This window comes from Lathyrus oleraceus, chromosome 6 (assembly GCF_024323335.1).
Source record: "Lathyrus oleraceus cultivar Zhongwan6 chromosome 6, CAAS_Psat_ZW6_1.0, whole genome shotgun sequence".
NCBI lineage: Eukaryota > Viridiplantae > Streptophyta > Magnoliopsida > Fabales > Fabaceae > Lathyrus > Lathyrus oleraceus.
The window spans coordinates 68,412,248-68,421,927 of NC_066584.1; the positions used below are offsets into that span (position 1 = coordinate 68,412,248).

The following is a 9,680-nucleotide window of genomic DNA, read 5'->3' on the forward strand; positions in this document are numbered from 1 at the left end:
CCTAGCTCAACTTCCCTCAACTGCCACGTTCCCCACTACTTCCACTAAGGCGCCACAATTTGTCCTTATGGCGGGCACCATGGACTTGTGGCGGGCGCCACAAGAAGGAAAGTTTTCCCTCCCAAATTCAAACTGAAGGGCATCATTGTCTTTTCCATTATTTTACTTGCCTATAAATAGAGACTCGAATTCACTTGTTTAATGATCCAAACTTATAGCAGATGCAAACTTAGAGCAAACTTAGTTTCACTTAGGCATATATTCAGTATTTTAAAGTGGTAATCGCTTCGCATTGGGGTGTTACCACAATTGTGCAATCGAGTTTGTGATCGAGTCTGTAATCGAGTTTGGAGCACTTTGGAAGGAAGTTAATCCTGCCGCCATTTTCATTTCCGCTTCGCATTTTATTCAACCCTCCGATTGGAGCAGGTTTTTATTGCTTTATCTTTATCTATTTTATTTTCCCGCACTCGCACTTTACTTTATTTATTTCCCGCACTCGCTTTACTTTTTTTATTTCCCGCACTCGCTTTACTTTATTTATTTCCCGCACTCGCACTTTACTTTATTTATTTCTCGCACTCGCACTACTTTTATTTATTTTCCGCACTCGCTTTACTTTATTTACTTTCCGCACTCGCACTACTTTTATTTACTTTCTGCACTCGCACTACTTTTATTTAAATTAAAATGCACCTTTACTTTACCATGTCTAACTAAACCTATAAGGTTAGAATGTAAAGATCGTAATTAAACCGATAATTTGTACAATTGTTCGTAGAAACACTTAAGGGCTATTTTGACTTTCAACTTAAGTTTTCTCGCACTTAATTTCCATTTGGTAAGATCAAAAGTCGTCCAACGTCCTTTTAAACTTAATTATTTTTTACTATTTAAAAAACAGCGAAAGCGCTTTGTTTAGTTCATTAGGAGTTTTTAACTTAAGAAGAAAAGTGATTTTAAAACTATTTTCGGACGCGTTTATAAGTTTAGAGTCCGGTTCGTGAGAGCCTCTTTTGGTTAAGAAATCCAGGTTAAAATACTTTTCAACTTAGTCAAGATACTATATTTCTTAAAAATAGATTTACTACTCTAACGCAATGCGCGCCTTTTTATAAGTGACAATAAGAGGGTTTAATTAGGGAGTACAACTCGGTTCTGAATACGCGAAAGCGACAGTTCCTGTTAAATTGGTTATTTTCAAAGTAGGAAACAATGCCCATAAGTAGTTCTATTAGCAAGTACTTGGATTATTAATTGATTATGTGAATTACATTCGAGCCTGTCTTTATTAATTGAACTTTATTCAACACTTTACTTTTCATTGCACACTCTCAAAACCCCTATATTGATTATCTTAGATAAACACCATAACAATAGATAACGATAGATTGACACTTGGTCTCTGTGGATTCGACAATCTTTTATATTACTCTGACGCGTTCGTATACTTGCGAAAAGCACGCATCAAGTTTTTGGCGCCGTTTCCGGGGACCAATGTCGTCAAATTTCCTACCATGTTGTTATATCGTTTAGACTTAGGCTATTACCCGCCGGTCAATGCAAAGAACTCGCAACACCGGAAGCTTAGTATACCCTCTGGCGGAACCTGAACGTTACGCTCGCGCACGTTTATTTTTCCATAGAATTAGGAGAGCTATGGCCGAAGATCAAAGTCAAAGACCTCTTAAGGACTTCGCCCAACCATCCAACGAAGAACCTAGTTCTAGTATAATAAACCCAACCATCCCAGCTAATAATTTCGAACTTAAACCCTCCCTGTTGCAATTAGTGCAACAAAGACAATTCGCAGGTCTCGCTATTGAGAACCCGAACCAACATTTAAAAATCTTTCTTCAATTAGCAGATACTTTTAAAACCAATGGAGCTTCTCCTGAGGCAATCCGTTTAAGATTATTCCCTTTTTCCCTCAGAGATAAAGCCCTATCATGGTTAGATTCCCTTCCACCCAATTCCATTACGACTTGGGATAACCTTAGAAGAGTATTCCTTGCTAGATACTTTCCCCCAAGTAAGGTTGTCGTTCTTCGAAACCATATAACTAGATTTACCCAGAACCAAGGAGAATCGTTGTTCGAAGCTTGGGAGAGATATAAAGAGCTGTTAAGAGCATGCCCACATCATGGTTTAGAAAATTGGTTAATCATTCAGACCTTCTACAATGAATTTCATTACAACACTAAGATGACCATCGACGCTGCCGCCGGCGGTGCTCTGATGAAAAAACCTTATCCTGAAGCTAGTGCCCTCATCGAGGATATGGCTCAAAACCATCAATCATGGGGAGTCGAACGAGCGACAGTTGAGAAGAAGGAAGCCCAAGGAGGAGTGCATGAACTAAGCTCTATAGACATGATGCAAGCTAAAATGGACACATTAGCCCTTAAAGTCGAGCATATGTGCATAAACCCGAATACTGTAGCCGCAATTTCGTCGGATTGTGAGATATGTGGAACCAAAGGACACCAATCTGCAGAATGCAGTCTATTAAACAAAACCCACTCTGAGGAAGTGAACTACACCCAAGGGAACCCATATTCGAATACCTATAACCCTGGATGGAGGAATCACACGAACTTCTCCTATAAAAACAATAACCCTATCCAAAATAATGCACCTCCGAGACAAACAGGTTACCAAGCCCCAAGATCAAATCAACCTATGCAACATGTACCACCAAAGCCGAGCCTTGAGAAAATTATGGAAAATTTTATCACTGCTCAAACCCAACAAAACAAAGAGTTCATGAACCAAAACATTCACATTAATGAAGTAATTACCCAGTTAGGAACCAAGGTTGACCAAATAGTTACTCATACCAAGATGTTTGAAACTCATATCTCTCAGGTAGCTTTAAACCAAACCCCTCAAACCACACATGGAGGACATTTCCCTGGACAACCTCAACAGAATCCGAGAGGGCAAGCCAATGTCATTACCCTACGGAGTGGGAACGCTTATGATGAGCCACCAAACCCAAGATTGAGTGAACCCAAAACTTCTAAGGAATATACCGAACCCCCGGACGAAGTAAAGGAACCAGAGGAATCTGAAAACCAGGAAGGTCAAGAAAAAGGAGAAAAACCTACAGATAAAACTTATGTACCACCCCCGCCATATAAACCACCTATACCATATCCGCAGAGACTCAAACAAACCCAGATCAATAACCAATATAAAAACTTTATTAAAGTTATAGAAAAACTTCACATAGAAATCCCTTTCACAGAAGCCATCACCCAAATACCTTCTTATGCAAAGTTTCTCAAAGACATCCTTATCAACAAACGTAGACTTGACGATCCGAAACCCTTGGAATATAATTCTATTTTCGAGAATAAGTTAGCCAAGAAAGATAAAGATCTTGGAAATTTCTCCATTCCTTGTCTTTTGGGAAGTCATGTCATCGAAAAAGCTTTTCTAGACTTAGGAGCTAGTGTGAGCTTAATGCCTTTAGCGGTTTGTGAGAGGTTAAACTTAGGAGAATTACAGCCTACTAAGATGTCACTTCAGTTAGCCGATAGATCTGTTAAGTATCCGATAGGCATTTTAGAAGATGTCCCTGTTAGGATAGATCAATTATTTATCCCTACTGATTTCGTTGTCATGGACATCAAAGAGGACAGTGATATACCAATCCTTCTAGGTAGACCATTCTTATCAACTGCAGGAGCCATAATAGATGTCAAGAGAGGAAAGTTGACCTTTGAGGTAGGTGACGAGAAAATATAATTTATACTTTCGAAATTTCTTATGGCACCTGTGATGGGAGACGTATGTTATGCCTTAGATATCATTGATGAGTGCGTTAGGGAATTAGAACAAGAAGAAATCATAAAAACAATTAAGTTACCATCAACTCTCATAATGGAAGATGATGACTTTAAGTAACCCTACATCGATGATAACCTTTACGAATGTTTATCCCTTACCCCATATCCTATGCCATGCCCTAAGAAACCAACCTTAGAACTTAAGGAATTGCCTAAGAACATGAGATATGAGTTCCTCGATGAAGAGATGAACCGTCCAGTTATAGTCAGTGTTACCTTGAGCCAAGAGGAAACAGACCAACTTTTAGACGTTTTACGAAGATATCCCTCAGCCTTAGGATATAATATCTCTGACCTGAAAGGTATAAGCCCATCCGTATGCATGCATCGGATTTCGCTCGAAGAAGATTCAAAACCCTCCAGAGAACATCAGAGAAGAATAAACCCTATAATGAGTGATGTTGTTAAAAAGGAAGTTATTAAGTTACTTGAGGCAGGTATAAATTATCAGATCTCGGATAGTAAGTGGGTGAGCCCTGTGCATGTAGTACTTAAAAAGGGAGGCATCATAGTCGTGCAAAACGATAAAGGCGAACATGTAGCAAAACGGTTAGAAGGAGGATGGCGGATGTGTATAGATTATAGAAAGTTAAATAAAGCAACTAGGAAGAATCATTTCCCTTTACCATTTATAGACCAGATGTTAGAGCGTCTAGCCAGACACTCTTACTTCTGCTATCTGGATGGATACTCAGGATTCTTCCAAATACCTATCCACCCCGAAGATCAAGAAAAAATTACCTTTACATGCCCTTATGGAACTTTTGCCTACAGACGAATCCCTTTCGGCCTCTGTAACGCCCCAACCACTTTCCAACGCTTCATGATGTCAATCTTTGCAGATTACCTAGATGGTATCATGGAAGTGTTTATGGATGATTTCTCGGTTTGCGGATTTGATTTCCATAATTGTCTTGCTAACCTTGAGAAAATCCTGGAGAGATGCGTGGAGGTGAACCTCGTGCTAAATTGGGAAAAGTGTCATTTCATGGTAACCGAAGGAATTTTTTTAGGACATATAGTTTCTAAAAAAGGTATTGAGGTAGATAGAGCTAAGATAGAAGTTATAGAAAACCTAAAACCACCCAGAACCATCAGAGAAGTCTGAAGCTTCCTTGGACATGCTGGATTCTACCGGCGTTTTCTTAAGGACTTCTCCAAAATAACTAAACCTTTAACTGGACTTTTAATGAAAGATGCTGAATTCATTTTCGATGGAAAATGTAATGAAGCATTTAATCTTTTAAAGCAAGCATTAGTATCAGCACCTATTATGAAACCCCCTGATTGGTCAGAACCTTTTGAGATAATGTGCGATGTTAGTGATTATGCGGTTAGAGTCGTTCTAGGACAAAGGAAAGATAAAAAGTTACATGCCATTTATTATGCCAATAGAACCCTAGACGCTGCCCAACTCAACTACGCAACAACTGAAAAGGAATTACTTGTTGTAGTTTTCACTATAGACAAATTTAGATCTTATCTAGTATGAGCCAAAATTATAGTTTACACTGATCATGTTGTCATTCGTTACCTATTAAGTAAAAAGGATGCTAAGTCCAGGTTACTCTGATAGATTATGTTACTACAAGAGTTTGATTTAGATATAAGAGATAAAAAAGGCACTGAAAATGTAGTAGCTGATCATCTTTCTAGGCTAGAACATCTAAAACCAGACTTAGTACCCATAAACGATGATTTTGCCTATGATAGACTGATAGCTAGACTAGAAACCATTGAAGACGATAACCTAGGCCCTCATGAGCACTTCCAAAATTCCTTAGCAGTAAGTAACGTACCATGGTATGCAAACTTTGTTAATTACCTAGCTGCTGACATCGTACCCCCTGATCTTGACTACCACCGCAAGAAGAAGTTCTTCAACGATGTGAGAAACGTTTATTAGGACGAACCGCTCCTTTTCAAAAGGGGTAAAGATGGCATTTTTCGCCGTTGCGTTCCAGAAGAGGAGGTAAAAAGTATAATTGAACATTGTCACTCTGCACCCTATGGTGGACATGCGAGCACCTCTAAGACATACGCCAAGATTCTTCAAGCTGGCCTATTCTGGCCTACCATGTCGCGTGATGTCCATGCTTGCATTGTTAAATGTGATAGATTTCAACGCACTGGAAACATTTCAAGGCGTGACGAGATGCCTCAAAGAAACATTCAGGAAGTAGAACTCTTCGACGTATGGGGTATAGATTTCATGGGACCTTTCCCACCATCCTTAGGAAACAGGTATATCTTAGTAGTTGTGGACTACGTGTCTAAGTGGATTGAAGTCATAACTGCACCCACAAACGATACTAGGGTGGTGATCAAGCTATTTAAGAACTATATGTTCCCCAGATTTGGAACACCATGTTTAGTCATAAGCGATGGAGGATCACACTTCATATCGAGAATATTTTATAGACTTTTAAGAAAATATGAAGTTAGGCATAAAGTAGCAACACCATACCACCCACAGACTAATGGTCAAGTAGAAGTATCCAATAGGGAGATAAAACAAATCCTAGAAAAAACTGTTTTAATCTCTAGGAGAGACTAGTCTCAGAAGCTTCAAGAAGCATTATGGGCCTATATAACCGCTTTCAAAACCCCTATAGGAACAACTCCATACCAACTAGTCTATGGAAAATCCTGTCACTTACCATTAGAATTAGAGCATAAGGCCTATTAGGCCATTAAAACTTTGAATTTAGACTACCTGACCGCTGGTGAGAAGCGTATCCTTGACATTCACAAACTAGAAGAACTCAGGCAATCTGCCTACAAGAATGCCAAGATATACAAAGAGAGAACAAAAGCTTGGCATGACAAAAGAATAGTAAAGAAAGAATTCAATATAGGCGACCATGTTCTCTTGTTCAACTCTAGGTTACGACTCTTCCATGGGAAGCTGCGCTCGAGATGGACTAGCCCTTTCAAAGTATCCAAGATTCTGAGATCCGGAGCCGTAGAAATCAAAAACGAGACTTGTAGTCCATTCATTGTAAATGGACAAAGACTGAAGCTCTACGAAGGAGGAGACATTCCAATAGACTACTCAAGCCACACTCTGATTGATCCACTGATTCCTACTACTACATGTGTATAACTTCCGATCGTCAAGCTAACGACGTTAAACAAGTGCTGCGGGGGAGGCAACCCATGGTTTTCTTACCTTGTTTTACTTTTTTGCATTTACTTTATTTTATTTTTAATTTTTAATTTTTATTTTCACTTAGACTAAATATTTGAATGGTTTGTATTTTCAGGATCCCTTTCTAACTTTTACAGGATGCAGGACTTCGACGATATGCACGTAGCCTATAGAGATGATGCTCAGAGAGAGCACTACATAGCTCTCTATCAGCGCCCTATAGCGCCCACACGTTATCCAGATCAGCACTGCATGGAGGCACTGGGCATTGAGCCGAGTATCCGATTTCTGAGCCACCAGCTCTGTCATATCCCAATTTTGTCCGGGCATATTTAAATTTTCATATAATTGATTTCATTTTTTATTTTGCATCATATGCATAGCATGACATACATTCCATCATGAATAATACCTAAAATATCAGTTAGAGTAAATTTATTGAGAATACAGACGAATTGGTTAAATCGTTTCTCAAGAACATGCAAAATCAGCGGGTAAAAAGTTTCAAAATTAAAATTGTAGACACCAGTATTATTGATCTACGGTTCATGTAGTTTAACCTGGTGTGCTCGTTGCATTTTTCAGCGGCTGTTTCGGTTGCATTTCGACCCGCCTGAGCTTTTTAACCGGTGCAAATTTATTTCAGAATTTGAAGAAATGCTGTATTTTTTCAATAAGTATATTTTGTGCTGATCATTTTAGTGTGACCGATTTAATTTTTCGAGCAAATTTATACTCGGTTTCTATTTCTAATTGGTCAATATTTTTTGGTTTAGTTATTTAATTAAAGTAATTTGAATCAAATTTTAGAAATTTTAGGAGTTTATTTTCTCAAATGAATAATAAAAAATATATATATATTTTTCTGCATTTGATTCTAGTAAGAGCTGGCATTCTTCTCTCTCTCAACGGTAACAAAAAGAAAATGTACAGCTCATAAAAAAGGCTCTCTCTCACGTGACCCTCTCTCACGTTTTCCCTCTCTCTCCAATCCACCACACACGTTTTCTTCACTTATTAAATGATAGCCACGTACCACTGATCACCTCACATTTTCTTCCTCCACTCATTTCCTCACCTCTCTTCTCTCTCACCTCTCTGGAAAAGAAAACAAAAAAAAGGAGAAAAGTTGTTTAGCTTTTCTTCTCACACCGCCATCACCATCCCCCACCACCAAATCTATCGTGCATTTTCCGTCTACCCACTTCCTCCATCGTCGCCGTTGCACTCAAAACCCTCTCCGTCGCTCTCACAGACGAGCTCACCACCACCTTCAAACAACACCATTGCACCGCTAAAAAACTCTCCGACCAACAATCCACCGTCCAACCTCGCCCCCCGCGCGATCGAAACTAAAAACATCAAACACATCAATTCAACTTGTCATCCTCGCGTGACCAAAACTCTTTTCAAAAAGAACATTGTAAATCCTTTATAATGTGCGCAACATACCAGTGCTTAAGCCTCCGCCGAGAGTAGACAAGCCAGCGTTTAGCCTTTAGAATGCAATCTACACAGTCATTCATTACAAAACACCAACTAATCATAGTCCCGAACTACGAATGCTCTGATTTCCTTATTGCACCATAAGGATACGTAGGCAGGAGATTGTTGTATCTTCGCGAGCACACTAATAAAAAACCTCTCCTTTCCCTTTCTGAGGTTCTCATCCACTTCTATTTTTCAATATCTTATAACCCAAAGATAACAAACAAACATAAATTAACACACGAAACGCACATTAGAACTAAAAGGTTCCCGTTGAGTACAACGGACGTAAGAGGTGCTAATACCTTCCCGTTACGTAATCCACTCCCGAACCCGAATATGGTTGCGATGACCATTATTCCATTTCCTAAATGTTTTATCGATATTTTCCTATCTCTTCATTGGGATAAATAAAGTTCGGTGGCAACTCTGTTCGAACATAATATTTTTCGCGACCATCGCGAGGAATCGTATTTTTCGAGATGCGACAGATGGCGACTCTGCTGGGGATATTTTGCTCTAAGCAAGAGAGAGTCAAGCCTAACTTAGTCAATTTGCTATGAATGTTAGAATACCGCTTTTATTTGCTTCTGTATATCTTGATGTATTATTTATGCCACGTAATTTATTTTGCTATTATGTTGGGTGATCTATGGTGTTTGACACATGTTGTGAGATAAGCTCCGTACCCGAGCTTCGAGAAAAACTTAGAACCCGGAGTTATGTAGTATTGAACCGAGGGGTGTACACCTCATTGGGACAATACGAGAACTCCACCTAGAGTAGATATGTTCAGAATTTCCATCATAATATGGCTAGCCCATTATTATGAGGAAACGTTGAACACGGTCCATGACTTTGGGAACCTCATCTTAAACTGAAGTTCGTCTTCATGATTGGCGATCGTGTAGTATTGAACCGAAGGGTTTACACCCTGTTCGAACAATACGAGGATCCCACTTAGAGTAGACTGATTCAGAACTTTCATTCCAATGTGGCTAGCCCATTATTGCGATGGAAGACTGAACTTGGTCCATGACTCTAAGTTCTTATCCTGAAAACGAACAACCTTAGGAGCCATCCTTTGTGTGTGGGGTAGAGAACATAGAACCTCCATATAGGGTGTCCCATATGATACTCATGATATCCTGGATCCTAATTATACCTGCATTACATTTTCTTTGCAT

At 39.2% G+C, this 9,680-nt stretch overlaps 1 non-coding gene across 1 annotated transcript; it reads right to left on the reverse strand.

Moving 5' to 3' along the window:
• Nucleotides 1-2,043: 2,043 nt before the first annotated feature.
• LOC127099651 (small nucleolar RNA R71) lies at nt 2,044-2,150 on the reverse strand. The gene has a single exon (XR_007794131.1). It is a non-coding gene; the product is annotated as a small nucleolar RNA R71 (small nucleolar RNA).
• Nucleotides 2,151-9,680: the final 7,530 nt, after the last annotated feature.